The sequence below is a fragment of the Vicugna pacos genome, chromosome 14 (assembly GCF_048564905.1).
Source record: "Vicugna pacos chromosome 14, VicPac4, whole genome shotgun sequence".
Lineage (NCBI taxonomy): Eukaryota > Metazoa > Chordata > Mammalia > Artiodactyla > Camelidae > Vicugna > Vicugna pacos.
The window spans coordinates 6,427,034-6,452,464 of record NC_133000.1 but is presented as its reverse complement, the minus strand read 5'-3'; the positions used below and the strand labels follow the sequence as shown (position 1 = coordinate 6,452,464).

General features: G+C 48.0%; 1 long non-coding RNA gene across 1 annotated transcript; it reads right to left on the bottom strand.

The window, feature by feature from the left end:
- Positions 1 to 13,469: 13,469 nt before the first annotated feature.
- Positions 13,470 to 15,672, bottom strand: LOC102529045 (uncharacterized). The gene is made up of 3 exons (XR_012058720.1): positions 15,437 to 15,672; positions 14,173 to 14,313; positions 13,470 to 13,581 (listed from the first exon to the last, which is right to left on the bottom strand). It is a non-coding gene; the product is annotated as an uncharacterized lncRNA (long non-coding RNA).
- Between the last annotated feature and the right edge of the window lie 9,759 nt (positions 15,673 to 25,431).

Here is a 25,431-nt window from a genome sequence, read left to right as displayed (position 1 = left end):
AATTCTTCAACACATTTCTTTCTGGGAAATTCCCTTTACTGTCTTGGTGTCTTCCTCCAGGACAAACTTTGTATCAAAAAAGATGCCCCACTAAGTACTCAAGATGCCCCTCTTACAGTCAAGTGGACTATAACTCACTTGTTTTGGTTCACCTCCCAGTAGGTACAATCACAGATTTCATTTTGCTTTTCATCTAGAAAATATTATCAACTTATTCTTCTATCTTAGTTCTTGAATCAGTTTCCACACACTGACTTCACCCAACGGATGACTGGGAAAACTTCAGCACTTACTTTCTAGTTTCCAGACCACAGTTATGTGTCTTTCAAGCCATCAAAGCACTGCCACCCTCCCTGCCCTAAAGGGCCGATTCAGCCCTCACTCAGCTACAGGAAGGGGCTCACCTTCTCCTGAAAGACCCCACACAGTGCCTGGCACTCACTGACTCAGCGAATGAGCACACGCATGTGTGAGGTCAGAGGCAGAACAAGTGATCACACACTTGTTACTGTGAGTAATTTTTATCTTATTTACTTCAATTTCATTTATATTCTCTGATACCTGAAGAAAGTTTGCCTCTGATCTTCCTCATAGTCTCACAGGCCAGAACTGTGGAAATTTTACTAAGAACAAACACAGCACATGAACAAACGGAAAAAGCAGCCTTGAGAACAAAAAATCACAATGACACACAATGAGACTAGGTTTTAGTTCATCTAGACTTTACATGTTTGACTTACACGATGATTAAAATATTTAGAAAAGTTAAACTCTTAAGAAATCAGGTGTATACCAGGTATATATGTATATATACCAGGTATAAACTCTTTCAAAACTCAGGCAGCAAGGGAACAAACGCATGGGGTACAGCTGGGACCACAAACATTTATGTGTAGTATGTCCTTCCTACATAGACGTTTAGAGTCATTGGCAATGAAGTGCCAGAGAAAAGGAGGTAGGATTGTTACATGCATCCTAGATTCTCTCCCATTTGATTTCTTCCACATTTATTACAAACGTTCAATCTTGCATCATTATAATATGGGGATCCTTGGTAGAAAATGACTTGCCGTGTTTCAGGGTGTGCAGACAACGCCCGTTGCTGTAGCTCCATGTTCTCAGCCAGCCATCTCTGCCCCTGGTAACTAGCCTAGGAAACAGAGCCCCCATCAGGATGGCATGTCAGGGGTCACCCTGCCTAGTGGTAGAAGATACTAGAGAAGGCACATACCTTCTTCCACTGGGTCAAAGGGCAGACAAGTGATTCCAGTGCTGCCATGAGCCCCAGTAAATTCAGACAACAGCCTTCCTGTTTCAAAGTCCCATACTTTCACCACCTGTATCAGGAAGTTGAAAAAAAAAAGTAGCCTGGAGATACTGGCCATCAAATTAAAGAAAATTTACGTTTAGAAGTCTGCTGTCATAGATCTGAGAGATAAAATTTACCCCGGAAGTTTCTGTACTTTCAATACAAGTTGGCTTGCCTGAGTGCATTTGTTAGCTAGCCTGCATAACAAAGTGCCACGCACCGGGGGCTAAAGCAGCAGGCATTTGTTTTCTCACAGCTCTGGGGTCCGGAAGGCCGAGATCAATTTGCCAGCGGGATTTGGTTTCTTCTGAGGCGTCTCTCCTTGACTTGCAGACAGCCACCTTCTCCCTGTGTCCTCACGCGGTCTTTTCTCTCTGGTGTACACCTCAGAGTCTCTCTCTGTGTCCACATCGCCTCTTGTTATAAGGACACCAGTCAGATTGGATGAGGGCCCACCCTAATAGCCTCATTTTAACTTGATCGCCTCTTTAAAGACTCCATCTCTGAATATAGCCACCTTCTGATGTGCTGGGGCTTGGGACTTCAACACATGAATTTTGGTGGAACACAATTCAGTCCATAACACTCACTGAGAAGATTAGGAGATTTAGAAATATTGGATAAAATTCTCCTGACCATCTAGGCTCAGAGAAGTTAGGTTTGGATTGAATTTTGAGCAGCAAAATTTATTCACCATCAAAGCAAAGCTGAGTGGGAAAGATGATCTGTTTTCTGGGAAGCAGATATAAACCCTCAGGTTTAAGATTTCACTCAGTTCAAATCATTCCAGTCTTGTAGTCACTTTCTTTTAGCCCCATCCCTTGAAGAGCCTTTGACTAAGAATCATCTTTAAAGGGAGCTGGGTAGCATCTGTCACGACTGTTGGAGGAATGTGCCCAGTCAGAGGAAGGGCATCTTCTGGGGCAGACTTTCCAGGTTCTGCATCCAAAGGTGGTGACAACGTGGGAGCGGAAACACTTGAGGACAACGCTCTTTCTCAGGACTATCGAACATTCCTTCTAGTCTTCCCCTTTGTAAAAGAGGCTGCTCCATTGACATTAGAGAAACTTCTTGGTCTCCAAACCAGAAGCCAGGAGGCACTGTTGTGGATTTCTTATTGCTGAGATCAACAGGCACTTTGCTTCCTTCCCTCTGTCCTCCTCCAAGGCCAGGGTTCCCAGGGGTGTGTACAGCTCAGGTGCACTCATCCATTCTCCTTAATATTGCAATAAACCCTTAGCATTACTGGGTTTTACTTCAGTGGTTTCAATCTTTGCAAAGTTCCACAACATGCAGTGATTTGTAATATGGTTGTAGTCCAGAATTGAATTAAGTACCTGATGATACGGACGAATGAGCCTGGGCAGACGGCCCAGGATCCACAACCAAGGGAGGCATCCTCCCTCTGGACCTGCCTTCCTGTTATGTGATTAAACACAGCTTTTTTTTCCTAATTCACCCAAGAAGGCCACCTGATACTGCTGGTAATGGAAGTGAAAAGACTGAAGTGAGCAATAGAAAAACATCTTTGAAAATGACTTTAGGGTTCTATGTACAGAATCAATACAAGTCTAAAGGTGCTGTATACCCTCTTCAGGTATACCTATTCACTTGTGTTTTGTGGCGGGAGTTTCATGCCATAGCAGGGGGCTCCTTTAAGAATTTCACTGCCCTATGTTGTTCTTCATTTCGGAGATTCCATTCAATTACATATATTAACGAGGTCCTGGGTTCAATTTAATCCACCATTAAAAAATAAAAAATTAAATGTTAAAAATTAAAATACAAACATGTCCCATATTAAGTAGAATTTTGCTAGTAATTTTGAAATAACTTAAAGAATATAGTTAATCTTATAAACTTTCATATTACATAAAACTATGTGTGTTAGGTTGCAGCTCATATGTAATATGTTGTAGACATTTAATTGAACATTAATTTTCATTGTGCAGTTTACAAGCATTTTCAGAGGCTTGACAGTTGGTGGTTGCCAGCACTCTGCTTATACAACTGGATGGATGAGGCGTAGGACAGTGGTCTTCATAAATTCAGACTTCACCAAGATCATGGGCTATACTCTCTCCTGCACAGATGTAAAGCGCGATGTGGTTTAGATGCTGTGGATGGTGACAGTGGGCATAATGATGTTAGGAAGATTTCACACAGCAGCAGATTTGCAAGGTGAGCAAATATTCAAATCAATAATTTAATTCAGTAAGTACTGGAGACTTTATTACCAGCATGTGCCTCATACAGTAATAGCTGTGAGAGTATTTACATCTCAATTCAACATCTACTTAACCACCCCCCACCAGGGGAGATATGCGTATCAGAATAATGCTATTGAGGGAGGCAGACTGTGTTATCATAGAATTAAGAGCCCAAATGCTAATGGAGCCATTCATTCTGCCTGGAAGTTGGAGGAGATCTAGGACTTTCTTAGAGGAGCTGGCATCTGAGTTGTGCCTTAAAGAATAAGAAGGGTTTTGACAGATCAAGAAGGAAAGAAGAAAAACAGATGCTCTGATTCCTGCCCTCAAGGGCCTGCTGAAATTGTTTAGAAATGAGGCTCACACACGTGAAACAAAAGAGGGCAGGTGACAACGTGATCCAGGACCCACGGGACGCACTAGCTGTGGGTGGTCAGGAAGAGGGAGGTGCCTGCGCGAGTCTGGGTGCCAAAGGCAGGTTTTTCCTGGTGGAGATAGGACTTGAGTTGGACCTGGAAGGATTGCTCAGGTGTGTGTGGGAAAAGAAGAGGAAGCAGGAAATTCCGGGGTGGAGATGGGAAAAGGTTGCGCAGATGCAGGGGCAGGAATGTGCAGGATACTGGGAAGGGAAAAAGGTTGGCTTCCTTGGAGTCGGAGGTGACACTGAAAAATCTGGAGGGCAAATGCTTCTTTACAAGTATGAACTCAAACGATACAGGAACCCACCTTCTTTGAGATGAACTGAGACTGAGTCATTACAAAAAAAATTCAACCGACAGACCAGGCAATCTATTTCTCTTCATACTTAATAAAACCACGGTGATCTCTGGAGCAGAAACTAGGCAGGAACAGGGGCAACGACAGCCGCGTCTCCCTGGAGGTGCTGCTGAAGTGAGTGTGAACACAAAGAGGATGTGTCCGGACCGTGATGCCCCCAACGCTGGCAATCCTAAAGACGGGGGTGTGCCAGGCTCTGGCAGGAAGAAGGAAGGAGGGCACGGCCTGGTGGCCTGGGACACTCACGTGTAGTGCTGGGGCCTCGGCCAGTGACGCAGGCAGTGACTGAACTAAGGTGAGGAGATTGCAGACCATTTCAGCATCACGAGAGTAGCTGAGGTGTGCCCTCCCAGGAGGTATGCGATGTGCATTTTCCTTGCTCCAGCTCCTTATTCAAGGAGCAATGGTGACTGATGATGTCCCCTCCTGTGGGCCCGACACAGTGCCACTCCTCCAGCACAGGGCCAGCACAAGCCTCACGAGCCCCGGTGACAGGGTAAGCAGAGTGGCATGCTCTGGACCCTCCAGCCCGGTTCAGAACTAGTGTATCAATCATCCTGCACCGTACAAGAGAGTCACCGTGAAATAGTATCATTCCACAGGACCAGATGGTCCTTCCAAATAGCTCACACTGCAAGCCCCTGGAGAATCTGTGAGCTCTTCCACCCAGCGTTCACAGAAGAGTGTCCAAACAATACTAGGCAATTAGTGGAGAAGAAATGAACAGCCCATTCCTCACTTCTGGGATCAGAATGTCCTCAGAACATTCTCTGCCCCAAGCTGAGGACAGCGGGGCCCACACTCATAACGCATCATTGCCAAAGAGACCAAGGGTTGACACTTACTGATTCTTCCCAGCAGCTGACCACCTGCTGGAAGGCGGGGTTGTACTGGCAGCGCGCTACGGGCTCTTCATGGGAAACCACCAGGTTAGACTCATGGGGAGATCGTGCTCGTGAAAAACAGAAAGGGGATGAAACCTTGAACCGGGTGTACAACACGCATATCTGGGGTGAGGCATCGAGTGCTTTATTACAGAATGGTTAAGAGGATAGTCTTGATGGATCTGTCACCTTGAACAAGTCACTGCTCAAAACTCTAACTTCCTTATCTATTAAATGGGGATAATGGTATCTCCTTTAAAGTGTTGTTTTGAGGATTAGAGAAAACATATATACAGCTGTCCCTCGGTATCTGTGGGCAATTGGTTCGAGGAACCCCCAAGTGTACCAAACTCCACGGATGCTCAAGCCTCTTACATAAATTGGCATAGTATTTGCATATAACTTCCGCACATCCTTTCATACACTTTACGTAATCTCGAGACTACTTACAATACCCAATACAATGCAAAGGCTGTGTAAATAGTTATTGGTGTGTCGCAAAGTCAACTTTTGCCTTTCCGAAACTTCTGGAATTAATTTTTTTTTCCAGCCACGGTTGGTTGAATTTGCTGAAGCAGAACACATGGATAGGGAGGGTCGACTGTAATATCCTTAGCACAGAATCTCCCATAACACAACTGGCATGAAATGAGCAGTGGCACGAACCACGAAAACTGGTATCACATGTGTCCTTGCTGGGGCAGCCGGAGTGTGATTTCGTGAGAACCATGAAACCAGAGAATCACTGCAGAGTGAACCTTCTTCCCTATTAATTTACATCTTCCCTGAAACAAACTCTGTTATCCCATTCTGAATCCTCAAGCCTAAACAGCAGAGCTGCTCCCTCACAGCAGGGCCAGGGCCTGGGAGGCCCTGCTGCACACCTCCCGCGGGAACCCAGGAGCAAAGGGCTCACCTGTGCCCATGGACCGTGTCCCCTACACCACCTCCGGGAGGTCAGCACACAGAACGGACAGCCCTGGGAGTTAAGCCGCCCCCACCCCTTGGCACTAATTTCCTCATCTGTAAAATGGAATCTTCTATAGACATTTTATGAGGAGGAAGTGAGGGAAAGGATGTAAAATGTCTGGAGGAGTCTGGCACGTAGTGGACACTGAATAAACGAATGTTGGTCCCCAGCCTGCGCTCTCTTTACTGTTCCCACACCCGGTCAGCCCCAAGCCTGAGCCACTAACTGAGATTCGGGGACCTGAAACCTTCGACTTAGCGCCAGAAGATTCTCGGTGCGGGTGAATCCCCTTCAAGGAAGAACAAGATTTGGCATAAGGATGATTAGAACTTTCCCACGATGGTCCCTGGACGGCGGGATGTGAAGGTGGAGTCTGGTCAGTGTGTGAGGAGGGGGAGGGTGTGGGGAGCAGAGTCCCAGAGAGAGAGCTGGGCTTCCAGCCAGGCCCTGCTTCCTTCACCTGCGCCCCTTTCCCAGCACGGGAGGGAAAACGGAGTCCCCCCACTTCACAGATGAGGAAACCAGCAGGACACTGAGCCGGATCAGGCAACTCGATAGAGACCACAAGCTCCCGAGTGACAGAGCAGGGAATGAAGACCTCCTCTGGCACCTACGTGCTGGTGCTAGAGACAGGCTGTTTCTGCCATGAGGTGGAATTTCAGACACTTCGCTCCCCTAAAAAGTCAATCGCACAGGCTGTTTGTTCTATACAGTGGTGTCATGTGGACCAAACAGCAGTTTGACAGACTGGCAGTCCTGTTTTTCAGCTGGTTGCTTTGGCATCTTGAGTGAAGAGCCTGACTTCCAGGCCTGGCTGCAGTGACCGTCTGGCAGGGTCCCTGCGTGTCCCTGAATGGTTGCCCTGCTTTGGGGACAGGAGTGGTTGATGCCTTAGGACTGAATAAGCAGCCCTGGGGCTTTTTGGACAGTTTCTTACAGGAGGAGGGCCAGTGGTTGGAATAGGGATCGAGAGGTAGATTCCAGACTTTTGGATGATATAGGGAGCTGCTGCAGGAGTAATTAGTAGGAAATGTTAGAGAGCTTGCCAAACGTATACTGCCAGCCAGGGACGTGGGGCAGACAGTCCCGGGGCTCACACAGAGACCTCAGCTGCGGATCGTTAAGGTTGGAAGCAGCTGCACTGGGCTCTGCAGTACCTTCTGGAGAGCTGACCGCTCGGGGCCCAGAGGCCCCCTACCTGAGCCGCAGGTGCAGGAGAGCGATGGCGTCAGTGGCCACACACAGGGCTCTGGGGTTGGGGGCGGTAGAGGCAGGCCCCAGGCTCCCCCTAATACCGCTGGCTTTGGAGGAGGCAGTAAATAGGCAGCTGGCGGTCTTCAGACCCCAGATCTGAGGAGGAAACGAGGAAAAAGTGACCTCAGCTCTTGAACAGCCTGCTTCTCTGTGTTTCCAAAGCTGTCACCTTTTGTGGGGTCTGTTAGGCTTGAGCGGAGTTTAAACACTGCCCCAACCCCACCTCACCCAAAGGAAAAGTAGTAAAAGGACCTTCTTCTCCTTTGTTGTTTGTAAAGGAAGCAGAACGCGGGGACCGAGTTCCTGAGCCCCTCGGCCCGGCCGAAGCTGCCCGAACAGCGGGGGCACTGCAGCCAAGCCACCCCAGAGCTGTGCTTAACTCCCGTCTTCCCCCGGGCCCGGCTTCCGCGGCGGGGGCTCACACCGTGGGCCTGATCTGTAGTGCAGAGTTACCGCTATCCCCCAGATACGTTCCCATTTCTTATGACAGGTCCTCAAAACCAGCCACAGAAGAGACACTTGGAGGACACAGGGGACAAACCTCAGGAGTGGCTATTGGTTGAGAGCATGGAGGTCCCAAACCCCTGGCCAGGAATCCCAGCTTCACTGCCTTACAGCTGTGTGGCCTTGGGCAAATTACTATACTCACTTTCCCTCAGTTTCTTCATCTGTAAAATGGGGAGAATAAGAACAGTACTTACCTTATAGAGTTGTTTTAAGGAATTTAAAATTTTAATAAAGAGTGTTTATGATAGTGGCTAGAAAATGGTATAATATAGTTAGAATGATAATATTATTGTTAATCATTGATTTTGATTGGCACCAAGTCATGCTGTGGTTCATGTGGGATCTTAAGGTTCTGTGATCTGATGAGAATTGCAAGGAGTGGCTGCATTTTGCCTGCTTCTCTGTGTTTGTTACTATGTATTATGTAGATCAGCTATGTCTCCAGTCTTGAAGGAATGGCCTTATTTAAGAGATGTCCTCTGGGGCTCAGAAGAGCAAGCCTGCCTGGCCACCAGAGCCAGGGGTTCAAGGGGTGTGCCCTATGTGGGCTGCACGTGCCCTCCGGCTGTGGCGGGGCTGTGGCTGCCTTGGGGAGCTGGTGAGCCAGGCTATTGTTTCCCTGGCTGTGGGACCCTGCCAGGGTGTGGGGTGGACGGGGCTGTCAGTGGGGCTTGCCCACTGGTGCCAACAGCTTAGATGGAGAATTCCAAAACGGTGCCCACCAGCACCGGCATTAGCAAGGAAGACAGAGCGCATGAATGGCTCCTGTCAGCGACTCAGTGCCCAGGAAGTATCCCAGCTGGCTCCTGCTTCTCCAGCAGACACTTGAAGACTAGTAAATGGGTACTCTCCACCTATGAAACATACACTGATCAACTGGTGTTTTTGCGCTGGTTTTCAGGTTGGGTGAGTCCGCACATCAGCCTTTTAAGAGCAGGAGTTTTTGTTCCCTGCAGTCTGTAGTTTTTTCCGGGCACATTCCCCACTGGTTTTCACAGCCAGGTGATTTGGGGGCTTATTTCTTCTGCGTAGGATCTAGGGGTTGGGTGCCTGATGTGGAGCTCACACCCCTCACTCCTCAGGGGAAGATCTGTCCTGTTGCGGTCCCTCCCAGTTGTGCACAGGGGGCAGTCTTTTCTTGGGAGCCTCTGTCTCTGACACTCCTGCACATCTCAACGCTGTCTTTTTACCTGTTGTTGTGGATGCTCTGTTTATCCAGTTTTCAGATCTCTTACTGAGGAAATTATTCCATTTGTAGCTGTAGATTTGTGTCCAAGGGAGGAGGTCAGTTCAGGATCTTCCTGCGCTGCCATCTTGAACCTTCTCGCTTGTGTTTGGAGGGGTGGGGTCCTGTCTCTTCACTGGCTCTTGGCCAGGAGCCTCTCTCAGCTCCTTAGGCACCTCCGCTCCTCGTCCTGTTTCCCCTCTGTCTTTAAACCAGCAGTAGTGCACTGAGTCCTTCAAATTCTCCCTTTTCGGCTTCAACTATTTGAGTTAGATTTTTGTCTCTTTGGCTCAAAAGAGTCTCACCTGGTAAAACTACTCTGTAGCGAGCACAGTTCATACACGACCTTTTATGAACACAACTAACCCACAAGGTGGCCCTCCCTCCCATTTTGCAGAAGAGTAAACCAACGTGCAAAAGAATTAGGTAACTTACTTCAGAAGGATTGATGACTTCACCCAAGGTCGCCTAATTTGTGGTAGATTCAGAGCTTAAACCCAAGCCTGCCTGTTTCCAAGGCATTCTGTCTGCACCTCCTCCAAATCTTCCTGTCCACAGCGTAAAGTTACTGGGGAGCAGCTACTGGACTAAGGCATTTCCCAGTTCCCCTCTCACCCAGAGTCATGCACAAAGCAGTAGAATGTGAGAGAACATAATGTGTCATTTATGGCTGGGATTTTTAAAGAGACAGATATGCCTTCTCTATTCTCACACTTGTTCCTAGATTGAGAGGAATCTGAGAACCTAAGCAAGGTGGGAACTCATATGGAGACAGTCCTGTTCTTGAAGGAGAAAAGGTGCCCCTCCCCAGGAGCACCGGCATTAGCAAGGAAGATTGCATAAATGGCTCATAAATGCTGGATTCTTACAGTAGACAGAAATAACTTTCTCTTGTTTCAATCGATGGAAAATATGGGATTTATCTGTTACAGTGGCAAGCCTTACCTTAACTAACAGCCATGCTATCTTCCTTCCAAGAAATAACTTTCTTTCCATCCTAATTCCTGTTGACACAAAACAGCTGTCTTTGTGGTGGCCAATATTAAATTCACAGAAACTAACAAGTGAAAATGGAAATCTGAATCTGTCACTTCACTCTTCTCTAGAGAATGCCAGAAATCAGCAGACTCCTGAAACGTTTCGTGTGTCCCCATGATTTAGAGACGTGAACTATTTGGGCTAAAAAAATCACTTCAAAGAAAGAGGACTATGTGATCAGGCATGCTAGAAATTTAGCTGTTTGGCTCCTAGTTGATTAGTTTTTATTTGATAGGAATAATATATTCTGAAATAAATTATGCCATATTTCCAAGATAGGATTTCAATATATTTTAAACACACTTCGGGAAGTGATTCAATATGCCTGAATCATCACAGGCAAGATGCTAATCTTGTAATCATGAGTTTAGAGTGGAAGAAAATGGAGAGGCACTAGGAAAATAAAATAGGATAGAAGATGTGTCCTCACATACAGAATTATGATTATCTGAGGGTGGCAAGTTTTGAAAAAAAAAGTGCATTAAAAATATGAAATCTCCAACTTTGTGGCCTTGGAGGATGCATTTGGATGAATTTGATTTTCAAAATAAATCAAAAACTGAAGTCCATAAATCTCACCATTTTAATCACATTTTCTTGGGGGATTGAATTGAGTTTGGGTCCCGTTGTGTCCCTGACTCTGATCTCAGCACCTAATTTTGTCTAAAATAGCTTCTCCGTTGCCATGAGATGGACTGCGAGCTCACTATACAGGAGCCATGTTGGACCCACAAACAATGAATCGTGGAACATCACCGTGTCCCCGTGCTCAGTCTGGGGCTTTCCTCTCCTTTCCCCACTCTTGCTCCTTTTGTGATCTCATCCACTCCGTGGCTTAAAATTTCATCTAAATGCTAATGATTCCCAAATTTATACCTCCAGCCCTGACAGCTCCCCTCAACTCAGGAGGACTCTCTCTGACGCATCCACCACTGCGCTTCTGATCTTACGCTCTTCTCACCCACCGTCTTCCTCATCACAGTGTTTGGCCTCTCTCTCCGCTCTTAAAAAAAAGTAACAATTTTATTGACATTTAATCCACTACAAAATTTGCCTTCTTAAAGTCTACAATTCAGTGGTTTTTAGCGTAGTCACAGAGTTGTACCATCATCACCACTATCTATTTTCAAAAAATTGTAATTACTCCAAAAAGAAACTCCATACCATCAGTAGCCACTCCCTAGTCCCACTTCTCCCCACCCCCTGGCAAGTACTAAACTCATTTCTGTCTCTGTGTATTTGTTTAATCTGAACGTTTTATATAAATAGAATCATACAATACTTGGCCTTTTGTAATTGGCTTTCACACTTAACAATTAAAGCTGCTCAAACTTTTTCAAGTTGTAGCATGTGTTGGTGCTTCATTTCTTTTCGTTGCTGAATAATATTTCATTGTGTGGATATACCAGATTTTGTTTATCCATTCCTCAGTTCACAGACATTTGGTTTATTTCTATGTGTTGGCTATCACGAATAGCGCTGCTATAAATATTCATATGCAAGTGTTTGTGTGAACAGATGTTTTCAGTTCTCTGGGGTGCAAACCTAGGAGCAGAGTTGCTAGGTCATATGTTAACTCTACTTGAGAAACTGCCAAAATATTTTCCAAAGTGGCTGTACCATTTTAAATTCCTACCAGCAATACATGAAGGCTCCAGTTTCTCCACACCCTTGTCAATACTTGTTATCATCTATCTTTTGATTTTAGCCACCCTAACGGGTGTGAAGCGGTGTTTCATTTGTGGTTTTAGTTTGTACTTTCATAATGACTAATGATGTTGAGCATCTTGTCCTGTGTTTTTGGCCAGGCCATTTGAATATTTTCTTTGAAGAAATTTCTGTCCAAGTTCTTTGCTGATTTAAAAATTAAGCTATTTGTGTTTTTTTGCTGAACATTGAGTTCTTTGTATTCTAGATACAAATCCCTCATCAGACATGTGATTTGCAAATGTTTTATCGCATTATGTAGATTGTCTAATCACTTTCTTAATAGTGTCCTTTGAAGCACAAGTTTTTATTTTTGATGAAGTACAACTTGTTTTTTCCCTCTTGTCTCTTGTACTTTTGATGTCATAGCTAAGAAGTCACTGCCTAGTCCAAGGTCATGAAGATTTATTCCTGTTTTCTCCTAAGAATTTTGTAGATGTGGCTCTTTTTACATTTAGTCTACGATCCATTTTGAGTTACCTTTTGTATGTGGTGTGAAGTAAGGGACTCAAGTTCAAAATCAAGGTGTAGACAGGTTTGGTTTCTTCCGAGGCCTCCCTCTTGGCTTGCAGATGACCACTTCCTTGCAGTGTCTTTGCATGGTTGCCTTTAGGTCCAAGTGTCCTGATTTCCTCCTCTTATAAGGACACCAGTCCTGTTGGATTAGGGCCTGCCAACATGACCTCATTTAACCTTCATTGCTTCCGTATAGGCCCCATCTCCAAATACAGTCACATTCTAAGGTGCTGGGGGTTAAGGCTTTGACATATGACTTTTGAGGGGACACAATTTAGCCCTTATCATCTGTCAATCATTTACTATGTGAGGAGTCAGTGGACTGATTTCTGTGTCTGTACAGGGCAGTGAATCTGACCTCCTTCCTGAGGGTCCAGCATTCCTTTGACTCACACTGCTCTAAACTCCCACCCTCTGGCCCTGTGACAGTCTTGAAAAGAAGGTGGATGAATCATGCAAATTTGTCTTATTCATTGGAAAGGTATATGAGATGATGGATGAAACAAGTTAGTGATTTTTTTTTTGTATAAAAAATAGTGTCTTACAAAGGCCACAAAGTGACTGATCACAGGGTGTTTGCCTCTGTGAAGGCAAACAAAATGAAGGTGGTGATGTCGCTACCAGTGCCAGAAATGTTTAACTTCTAAGATTTACAGACAACATTTCAGAAAGGGCCTACTGGCCCTACGGGTACCGCAAGATAAGATGATAACCTATCGTGGCGAGGGACCGCTGCCTCCTCTGTCCACTTTCTGTCCCCGGCTCCCCTTCTCCATCCTCCGATCAACACCCTCACAGGGAATCTTTGGACAGAACGCAAGCAGGGGCCTAGAGGCTGTAATGTTTATTCATCCCAATAAAACACCAGGTAAAGAAAGTTCTCTAAGAGGCTCCCCTCCACTGCCAACATTGTCTCCCTTTTCAAAGCAAACCCCCAACATAAACACCATTTGAGTATCCGCTAACTCAGAGCCCTGAAGTCTACGGAGAGAGGAATGAAAGCATGAACATGAAACATGACACCTTCTCTGTCTGAAACCATATTGGATAACACATCAAAACAGAAGAGGGCAAAGACGTTAATCGTGCTGTTGGTGGACGTGGAAAATATTTTGTTATCCTCAGGAGACACATGGACGTAGGTCACTGGAGCTGTGTGGCTCTTCAGCACACCTGTTGGTTTTCTAGGATGGAACGAAGAACAGATGAACGCCAAGCAGTGCTACCTGCGATTTCTAAATGAAAATGCGAGACTAAACTTGGCCCGGATCTGGCAGCTCTGTTCAGCCTGGGGAGGGTTATGTCTCCCTCTGAAATTAAACAAGTACAGATCTTGTGTGAGAAAAGGACTGAAGCAAATAACACCCAGCTCTAGCAGCACAGCTCCGTGTGAGGTGAAGCCCGGGGCTTTGCTTCTCCCACGGCCGACAAAGTCACCATAGACGGAACAGGCACGGAAGAGCGCAGGCTGGGGTTGGGGTACATTCCATGCAGGTTGTAGCTCCATGCAGCATTCGGATCTGGGGCGAGTGTCTTTTTAACACGGGTTTATTTTAAGGAGCTCTGAGGGACCACAGTGCCCTGAGGGGCTCAGGGCTGGGCGTGCGGTGGGAGGCTGGGGGGTCGGGAGAAGAGGGGCAGGGCTGAGGCTGACGGGAGAGCACAAAGTCTTTTTATAAGCAAGTCACCGGAAAGTAAGCAAATTGTTCTCAATCTGCAGACACATGGGAGTCTAGGGAACAGAAGCAGAGAGAAAAATCATGTTTCTTTCTTACCAGGGATCTGATGTTGCGCTGCGTGCTCTGCGTGGACCGTCTCGTTTGTGATCTTTATTGCCACGCCAGGAGTGGGTCTTCTTGGTACCATTGCTGTGGCTGAGGAAGCAGAGGCTGCAGCCCATGCTCGGAATCACCCAGCTAGAAAGGGACAGACGCTGGATCAGCTGCCCCGCAGTGCCTCCCTGCCACACAGCCCTGCCTCGTGGCTGCCCGCTGCGGCTGAGAGGGGCAGGGGGCACCTGGTGGGTCCTCACTGACGCCTGGACAGGGGCTCAGACAGGAATCTGGGCTTTCCTCGATGACCCGTTCTTATCCCCAAATCCTACTATCAACGCCCCATTTTCTGCTCTCCTTCCTTCTTCAACACTTACTGACAGAAATGACATAGGCTTTTAGAAGCCAAGCTGCTTTCGATCCCCGATTCTGGAATTACTTCCAAAAAGTCACTTACCTCCTCTGACCTTCGAGTTCTCCCTTGGTAAACGGAGTTGAGGTGAGGACTAGAGAGAATGCAAATGGCGCACAGTGCCCAGGACAAAGTAGATGCTCAGTTAAGTGAGGGCCGCTGTAATTACCCAGAAAGTGTTACTGAGCACTTGCTCTGGAGCGGCACCCATGAAAGACGTGAGCCCAGTTCTAAGGATTGTGATGATTACACATTGAGGGTGTGATGGCAACCGTCTGCCCCTCTGATGGGGAGGTGTTACACTGCTACCCCAATTCCAGGCTTTCCAGAACAATCCCCATTTCCTTATGTCAATTCTGCTACACTTCAGAGGTGGCAGAGTCATTCGTTCAGATGGGGCTAAACAACTCTAGTGGAGAGCTCGTGTGTAAGCTCAGGGCTGTCGGGGAGGTACACAGAAAGGACCTTGATTACACATCAAAACCCCTGCACACTCTCTACAACTGGTCATCGTTCGTTGTAAGGACCATAGCAATCTGATCAAAGAAAACATTCCGATTCTGAGTGAATGGTCCCTGCAAGGTATTTGCATTTTAGGTGATTAACCCCAAAGAATGACTCTTCAGTAGCCGCAGACAGAAGTCCCCCAGGCTGTGTGTAAGGGAGGGCAACTCTGGATAAGTGTTCTTAAGTTATTCTAAAGGGGAATTAGTGATTCCTTGTCCTGCTGTCATGTACTTGCTAGATCAAGGGCTCTTTTGGTTGGAGAGAGAAAGGACATTGCACTGTACACCAGAAACTGACGCATTGTAATTGACTCTGCTTCAGTAATAATAATAATAACAAAAAGCTTACCCAGGCAGATAAGGATTCCAGATGCTAATTATTCGATCCATTCCACCTGTCAGCAGCAAGTTCTTTCTCGTACAGAACGAAAATGCCTTGACTCCCTTATAGACGTTAAAAACTGTTTGATCACATTCTGCTCGTCTTTGGGGCAAACTGAGGAGCGCCTGGCCTTTTCTTGTCTTGACATCTTTTCTAACATCCTTATCTCTTTCTTCTTTCGCTTGACATTTGTTGTTCCCATAGTGCACCCTAAAATATTCACAGAAAAGCAAAACACAGCTTCTTAACATGATCAGTTAATTTTCTGAGAAGTTACTAATTTTTAAAGGACTCAGGCTCAGTTTCAACGAGGACTGGGGTTTTCTTCTTTTTCACCCCCAGGTGTTAAACTGTACAGTCTGAAGAATGAAAGTACTGCTGTACAGAAAACGAGGTTCCCCCATGCCTCCTCTAGAAAAGAACAAGAAGGGCCACCAGGCGAAGAGAGGAAACACGAAAAGACCATCTCATTCTGAGCAGATGGACTTCTATGACATCCCTACCAAGTGCCAGAGCCTCTCCACACACCATCTTGTTCAAGCCTCACAGAAACTCAGTGGGCAGACACCTTCACCTCCTGCTCATAGGTAAGAAAACTTACACTTAGGAGGATAAAAACTTGTCATCAAGGCAACGGTGGCGCCAAGTCCGGGACTGTCTGGCACATAAACTGGGGCCTATTGGCTTCATCAACTACCCAGCCAATTTCATCCTGCAATTACTGTGACAGATATTTTCATTCAAATGACTTCTGGGCTTATGAGTCTACTAAGCAGTAGGATAAAATGGTAGCATCACACGGAAGTATCACACAGAAGAAATCGGGGGCCTTCCTGTAGGCTGGAGACGTTATTCTTATCAGAAGATGGTGGAAGAAATTTGAAATACACTCACGTGAGTGCATCTCCCAACCACCCACCTGCTTTCCCCTGACCTCCGGCCTAGTTAAAGGTGACTAAAGGACCTTGGAGGAAGAAGGTGGGAGAACATTTGTCTTCAGTCCCCCACACCCACCCGACCCCCGAACCCCAGAGAAGAATCCTCTTTCATTGCTTGTGACTTCAGCCATCAGCTGAAGGGTGAGCGGTTTGATCTGGGTCTTGGGCCTGTTAGCACGAGTTAAGGTCCAGCTCTTTCCCAGGACTGGGGGAGCAGAGAAGCCCAGGCTTCACCTCCTGAGGCTGGTGCTACTGCAATCCAGCGGACCCTCGGCGGTCAGACTGAGGCAGACCTGCCGAATTTCCCAAAGAAGTGGGAAGTCTCCATTTTTCACTGGAAATTGCCAGAACTTTACGTGTTGGTACTTAGTTTCAAAACAGCTGCAAATCTGTCTGTGGCTGCTTGGCCGGATGCGATGCCGCCTCTTGTGGGGTCTGGTTTAGGGGTGGGTCATACGGTAGAGGACAGGCAGTTGTCCGGGATGTGGGAAGGGAGCCCTCATCTTCCCACTTCTGAGCTCCTTCCTTCAGAGCTGTGCGGGTGTTCTCCGCTCGGTGAATTCCAGTTGAGAAGCAGAGTCATTTCCAAACAGTTGGGCCCTGTGATTGCGTCGTTATTTGGGGCTGTAATCCGAGGCAGCAGCCACCCGTGGCTGGTTTATGGACAGCGAGTTGAGGTGATGACCCTGCTCTCTGTGCCTCCTGCCCACGGTGGCCAAGGGCTGGGTTGGGCAGCCACCGTGGCCCTGTCCTTCCTTCCTCCTTTAGCATGCAGCAGGAAGGTAAACAGCCTTGAACCTGCAGCTCTTACATCTGCCAGGCAGAGGGGAGGGGAGGACGAGTGCTGAGTGTGGATAATTACTTCAGACGCCAATGTGCGCCTGCATACCTGCGTGAGCACTTGAAATGTCAAAGCAATGCAGCAGGCCCTCCACGAACACCAGTTTGACACTTTCACCCCTCTTGTTGTGAGCAGAGATCTGAAACCTCTGAGCAGGTGTGTCACTTTATTTTTATTTTTTTAAGCGGAGGGAGAGCAGCCAGTTCATTTGCATGATCTCTAGCAGTTCTTTTCCACCAGAGCCAGACAGAGATACATGTTTAAGTGGTTGCCATGGAAACCAGAGAGCATTGCTCTCCCCTTAGGTCTGACAGAAGGATGATGAAAAGTTGAAGCAATCACCATGGAAACCTAGAGCAGATTCAAGGCGGGTTCAGATCCCAGCACACTAACCAGCAGATAAGTCTTCAGGTGCTGGGGTCCTGGTAGAAGGTGAATTCTGACTCTCCACTGTGGTTTCTTGAATCAGGGCTGAGCCAGAGGCTACATCCACAGTCAAGGGCCCAGAGCATCCCCAGGGGATCAGCAGTGAGGTGGGTGTGTCCCCCGAAAGCTCAGACCTCCACTCTTCCTGTTTTGAGGTGGACCCTGGGGCCTCTGCTGCTTTATATTTCATTCCCTTCCCTCCATCAATCTCCTCAGGATGGTGGGAGCCCACAGATCTGCTGTCACAAAATGGAACCCTACTCAGGTTTGCAGGACAAAAGACATTCGAGGCCCAGCCTTGGTCTCCTTATGGCCTTGACCAAGATATGTCCCCCTTTCATGTTCAAGAGTAACCAAAATGAAGCAAGAGATTCCTGCCTCCCATCACTGTGAGTGAACAAGTGTGCTTGGAAGCACTTCCGACGGTGCTGAGCCTCTGTGTGATGGTTGTCTCTTCTGTTACGTTTTCCCCTCCTGACGGGGGCGACCCTGTTCGGGAATAGCTGGCTGCCCTGAAGCTGAGTGTTGAAGTCCAGGAGTATGCAGAGGGCCGTCCCCACAGGGCTGTGGAAGGGAGGGCTCCTCCGAGAAACGGAGACTGAAACTAGTTCAGAGGGGGTCGTGGGAGGGGGTGGACCCTCTACCTTCTTCCTGACGGGGTGACCGTCTCTATTGACCACTTAGGGGTGGGAGTGCTGGTGCGACAGCACATGGTGGAGGAGTGTGTGAGTGCGGGGTGGGGGTGTGTGGGGACATACACATACCGGACTGATGGGCCTAGGACACTGTGGGACATGTAGGAGGGCGGATGGGGAGCTGGGAGGAGAAGGGCAGGAGACACTTGGAGAGCTTGTCGCTGCAGAACCCCAGCTTTCCTGGTGTGTAATGCTTCAGAGCACTGCTTTGGGAGGGAGATGAGTTCGTTATGAATTCTGACTTCACTAATAAATCCGTTCAATATGTATTCACTGAGCGCCTACTTATGTGCCATGCACCATGCTAAGTGCTTGGGACACAACAGTGAACAAAACAGACGAAACTCCTGCGTCTGAGGGGCTTGCCTTCTGATGAGGGACAGCAGACCGTAAACCACAAACATAATAGATAAGTTACAGAGCATATTAGAAGGCGATAAAATGCATGGGTTTTGCAGCACCATGGATAGACCTGGAGATCGTCATTCTAAGTGAAGTAAGCCAGAAGGAGAAAAAAAATGCCATATGATATCACTCATATGTGGAATCTAAAAAAAAAAAGAAAGAAAGAAAGAAAAAAGAAGACACTAATGGACTTATCTACAAAACAGAAACAGACTCACAGACATAGTAAACAAATGTATGGCTATCAGGGGGAAAAGGGGTGGGAAGGGATAAACTGGGAGTTCAAGATTCGCAAATATTAACTACTATATATAAAATAGATAAAAGCCAAATTTCTTCTGTATAGCACAGGGAACTATATTCAATATCTTGTAGTAACCTATAATGAAAAAGAATGAAAATGAATATATATGTATGCATATGTATGACTGAAACATTATGCTGTATGCCAGAAACTGACACATTGTAACTGACAAAAAAAAAATGATGCATGGATTTAAATAAGAGCACAACGAGGTAAGAAGGTTAGGGAATGCTGGGGCAGGGGCTGGGCTGCTCCAGTATGCAATTAAGTGGATGAGGAGGCCGCACTGAGAGGTGACATCTAAGCAAAGACTTCAAGGGGCTGAGGGAGTGAGCGATACAGACATTTTCAGGGAGAACCTGCCAGGCACACGGAAGAAGTGCTGAAAAATTCCTAAATATATTCAGGGAGATTGTGTGGCTGGCACAGAGTGAGGGAGGGAGGGTTGGGAAGTAGGAGAGCAAGCCAGAGACGTTGGGCTGTGCTCTGAGTGAGATGGGCACACTGGAGGACTGGGGCTGACCTGACTTCTGGCTTTACAGGCTGTCTCAGGCTGCCATGTGGAGAACAGACTACAGGGGCAGGACGGAAGCAGGGAGAGCAGCGAGGCTCTTGCAGTAATCCAGGGAAGAGAAGGTAGATGGTAGCGGTGGGGCTGGGGAGAAGCGTCCAAATTCCGGGTGGATTAGGAAGGCAGAGCCAACAGGCTGGAATGGGTTGTAAGAGACAGGAGTCAAGGGTGAATACTAGACATTGGCCAGAGCAACTGGAAGGATGGACTTAGCGCCAACTGAGATGGGGAAAGTGGTGTGAGAGAGAAGATGTAGATTCAGGTTTGGGTTTGATTTTGAATTCCATGAGATATCCAAGGAGATGTCCTTTAGAGATAGATCCAAGGCAGTTGGAAATTCCAGGCTGAAGGGCAGGGAGGGGACCGGACAAGAGACATAAATTTGGGAATTGACAACAGTGGTGCTGGAGTGGATCATCGAGGGAGTGATGCAGACATGGAAGAGAAGAGGACCGAGGATGGAACTCTGGGGGCTCCAACGTCACACTGTGGACATTACATCACAGAGATGCAGGGGAACAAGTAAGGGAGACAGAGAAGAAGCAACAAGCAGGATGGAAAGGAAACCAAAAGAGGCTGGAGTCCTCAAGCCAAGTGAGCAAAGTACGGGAAGGAAGCTGAGCGATCTGTGCCTTCAGGTGTTAAAGGAGCAAGTGGGATGAGGACTGGGCACTGATTCAGCAACACGAGGGGCACTGGTGACCCTTACAAGAGTGATTTTGCTGGCATGGCAGGACAAAGCTGGGCTGGAGCGGGTTTTAGATAGCCTGGGAGAACAGGCACAGGCAACTCTTTCCAGGAGTTTCGCTCCAAAGGCTCCTCAGCACTCTCACCTGAGTACGGTGCTGGCCACGTCACAAAGACCCGACACAGTGAAGCAGCAGTGATGGTGACTGGGGGTGGGGGAGCGACTCTCTACAGCAGAGTTAACTAGGTCTCTAGAGGCACTTGGTGGCTCAGAGCTGTAAGCGACTGTAGTGGCCCCGGCTGTCCGAGACGTGAGGAGGAGGAAGGGATGGACAGGGGACTTACAGCAGAACGAGGATCTGCAAATTCCAATCCTTAGAGCTCACATCCAGCTTCCTCACTGAGCTAGAGAGGAAACTGAGGCCTGAGGTCACAGCTCCGTTGGCAGCAGAGCCAGGCCTAGAACCCAGAGACCCTCACTCTGGATTCATTGATTTTTTTGTTCCTTCATGACAAACACTGAATTTTAAGCTGCTTCAGCCTCTGCAGGCTGACTTTCAGTTACTTGGGATTCATATCCATTACCATTCTAGAAGCCATAATTTCCTAGTCCCCAGAAAGTCTATTGAAAACTCTCAAGAAACTCCTTACTCACAGCACATCTCTCCTTACACCTCAGTGACTTAAATGTCAGTGAATCAGAAGTTTATAAAGGAAGCTTTCCTTGAAAGCTAACGTGAGTTCGAAGGCTGTGAGTCAGAGGTGGAAGGGGCCTCTGTCAGACTCCTGTCAAGAGAGAAGCAAGGTGGTGTTTCACAGGTGACTGAGGCCTGGGGCCCGATTCATTACTGATTTTCCGTGATGTGCAGTAGCGACTGGAACAGGATTCTAATGGAAAAGGGGAAAAAACCCTTAAGATTTCAGCTTTTCCAAAGCTCAGAAGTGCTCAAGCACAGCCTGGCTGAAAGGCTTCACAAAACACGCGGCTGCTGTCATCATGTCGGTGGCTGACTTCTGAGTCGTGGAAGACGGTGTTAAATATTTGATTCATTACAAATGCACTGCTGGGTGACACCAGGCCCTTAAAGTCCAGAAGTGGAGCTGGGGGAGGTGGGAGAGGGAAGGGCAGTGCGGAGGGCCAGGAGAAAGAGGGGAAGGTCACGCCAGCAAATGAAATACCTGGAGAAGATCTCGTGCAGGAAGAGACGCGAGTCATAACCAGCCTCTAGGAGGTGGACGCACAACCCCAGCCCCCCAGCCCCCCAGCCCTCCCCTCCTCCCTGCGCAGTGGGCCCGGCTGGGCAGCGGCCATGAGTGTCTGTATCTGGGCCCCTCCCTGGCTCCTTCCTCAGGCTGCTCCTGCTACCGCTGCCACCCAGGTGTGCGGGGACCTCACCCAGAGACTGCAGAGCCAATCGCAGGCAGCCTCTGCCAGCTACAACTTTCCCACCGCACTAGGGTGAATGATGACATTTCAGAGATTTATTCTGCTCCAGGGAGAGAATGAGGCCATTCCAAAACAAGTGCTAGGCCTGAGAGACAGGGCTTTACTGACCCAAGGCTAGGGACTGGCAGGTGGAATACTGGCATTGGGGTCATAGAAACTGGAGTTGAGTCCCAGCTCTTCCAGCTAAGTGACCTAATGGTCTTACTCCTCACCGGTAAAATGGGAGTGCATACCGTCATACCTCACCTGCTACCGTGAAGGTCAGGTAACAAATATATGTGAGTGGTTCTCATCCTGGGCTGAAGTGTCAAAAAGATACAGGTGCCTGGGCCAGCCCCTTGGACAGCGCTTCTAATCTTGGCCATATATTAGAATCACTCGGGGAGGGGGGCGCTTTTAAAAGCCCCAATGCCCAGGTTTTATCCCAGACCAACTGAGCCAGAATCCCTGCCTGCGGGCAGGACCCAGGTGGTGATCAGATTTTATAAAGTCCCCAGATGATCCCTAAGGGCAGCCAAGACTGAGAAGCACTGATGAATGTGAAAGCCCTTTACAAAATAGGAAGTGCCAAATACACGTAAGGAACAGCAACTTGAAAATTAAATACAGTGACAGTGACGTTGAATAATTGCGTAGGGTTTTCCAACATGCTTTCAAGAGCTTCACAAAGTAAGGATAAAGTTTGATAAAGTAAATGTGAGGAATTAAGAGGATCTTCAAGTGGCAAGTTTTTAGAAAAAATTATTAAAAAGAGAATAATATAGAAAATACAGAAAAAAATGTGTAAAATCATATTATCGTCATTAAAGGATGCCCCCCAGACTTGACATGCACACGAGTCATCTGCAGCTCTTTTCAAAGGCAGACTGACTCGGGAGCTCTGGGGGCAGCCGAGGCTGCATTTCGAACATGCTCCCCGATGGTGCTGTTGTTCTGGTCTAGGGATTACAAGCGCAGGCTTTGGAGGCAGACCTGGGTTCAAGTTCCTGGCCTTCCATTTCCAAGTTTCGTGGCTCAAGGCAGTGGTCATCCTTCACTTTTTGGAATTAGTAACCCCCTTTCCCTGTCCCCACTCCTGGAGAGCACACATTCCCATACACTGATCACGTGGTTTGAACAGGCACTGCCAGGGTCTTTCTGCCCCTGCCCTGCCTCGGTCAGTTGGATCATGACTGTCCCAAAGGTGGGCCAAACTGGCCAGCGAGAACCGTCCCAGGGGGTGATTGGACTGGGGACCAGGAGCATCAGCCAGGCTCCGTTGGTGGTGAAGCCACATGAAGCTGCCATCCGGAAGGACCCACATGGAAAGTGAGTCACAGGTGAGGGAGAAACAGAGTCGGAGCAGCACTGGAGGCTCTGCTCCCAGAAGCTCCAACGCCGAGCTGCTTTCCTGTTCTCGTGTTTTATGAGACATCCAAACAGTTCTCCTTGTTGCTTATGTCAATTTGAGTTTGGGCTTCTTTCAATACGTATAGAAGGGGAAAAAAAAAAAAAAGCCCTGAACAACACCCGAGGACAAGTCCATTATTCTGAATTTCATTTTCCTCACCCGTGAGATGGGGCTGGCAGTGGGGTCTAATCATGAGGTTATCATGGAGACTGGGTATATTAATACACAGAAGGGGCCTAGCACAGTGCCTGGCACTAAGTGTTCTAGTCAGAATGCCCCAGGGCCAGAGAGAAGTTGTGTCTGTTTCAGACCATGAGTTGGTATCCAGGGAATGGTCCATTGTAAAGAGGGTGGCTCCTGGTTCAAATCTGAATCACTAGAACTGCAGTTCATCCAGCGCCAAGATTTCTGTCCTGGGTCTGGCCCAGACAGAACGACTCCCACGTGAGTAGCAGGCTTACCCTGACACGTCCCCTACTCCAAAGACCCCAGATCAGCCTGGTCACGTCCGTGCACCGGGGGCTGTAAGGGCGAGGGCTGGGCTGGGACCTGGGCTCTCCTGTGGCCTTTCTCTGAATTCGCTTGGTCCAAGTCCAGCTTCCAGAAAATCCAAATGGCTGCAGGTTCTGGGTCTTCCCATGGCCACTGCTGACAGCTGTGACATCACGTGTGCCTTTTGAAGTCTTAAAAATTCCCAAATCCCACTTCATACAAATACCTCAAGACCACTGTTTTATGTCGATACTGACATTATGTCGGTGTATTTAATATCAGGTAGCACATTAGGGCTGTTTGAATGATATGGCCTGAGATTGCTGGAAGTGGATTTTGCTCTTATTTCAACTCAGCAAATATTGATCGAGCTCCCGGTATGTGTGAAGCCTGTGATAGGTGTGCCCGCCCTCCCTCTGCCTCTCCAGCAGCCTAGAGGGAGGCTTATAAAACTCAGCAGTGGGAGGATGTCCCATTTTGAGCTGCACCAGGAGTTATTATTGAAGTGTGGGATGCCTCTTGCAAAAATTATAAAGGTGGGAGACAGCCAAGGAGCTGACACACCAAGAGAACATGGCAAACCTGAGAGAGGCGTAAGCAGTGCCTGTGACTAGAGCAGTGGGCTCGTGCTTGGCGCTTGAAACGACGGGTTTGAGAGAATCGTAGTAGTTAAGCTAGAAACAGGAAAAAAAAAAAAAAAGAAAGTGCTAATTAATATGAAGATCACATACTAGGTCAAGTAAGAGTTTAACTGTACTGAAGGCACATTTTGACACACATTTCAAGAGGAAGGAAGGAGCTCCTTGTTCACAGGACGGACGTGTCTTTAAAAAGCCACATCTGCGTGTGGGCAGACGTGTGCAGGTGGCGTGGTGGGAGCGGAGCTCGTGTGGGCTCGCTTCTCTCCGTGCTCGCTCAAGGTTAACCCCAGAGCAAGCAATTCCTGGGTGTCCTGTCTGGGAGACGGTGCCGAAGTTTCTACTGCCTCGTTCAGATATTTCTGGGAAAATCAGAATGCTGCCTGCGTAGCCACAGGGGTTTCACAGAGAAAACAGCGTAGCCTTCACTCTGAATCAGATTTAAGTTGGAAGCTATGCCGAGTGTCACACCAGGAAGGCAACGGCCTCTTTCCCCTCATCTTTGGAAATGGTGTGCCAGGCTCCGAAGCAGATGTGCTGGGGTTGGGGACCCAGAGCTTTCGAGCAGGACCCTGAGTGGGGGCCAGGGCCAGTCCTGGGTGCAAAGAACCAGGAGTTCCTGTCCTCTCAGGCCCCCTGCAGAGGCCCTTAGTAAGAATATGAGCATGTAGATGTGGGCTAAGGCCACAGCAGTGTTGAAAGAGCACATGTTGGTTACAAAGGGTGATTCCTTATCATTAGACCTTCCAGGAACTACGCTTGGTTTAGAGGAGGAGATAGGGCAGATAACCTTTGGTTCTGCTCTGCGTGGAGGGCAGAAACCGCAGACCCTGAGAGTCAGGAGGAGAAAGGGGGATTTCTGCAGTTGGGTGTGGCCCAGGGCACCAGGACTCTGGCCAGAGTAACCTGAGCCCAGAACTGTCCTCTGCCTTTTCTCCATCACTCAGGCTCCCTGGAGGCAGTTCACAGGCTGACCTTTCAGGAAGGTCCTGAACACACTCCCTGAGGTTCCAGAGGAGAAAGGACAACAGCCCCCGGGGAATTCTCCCACCCCGCAGCTCCTCTCTGAGGGGCTCCTTGTCTGCTCGGCCAATGCCCTGCCTCGTTTTCTCCCCTCCCCGCCCCTCG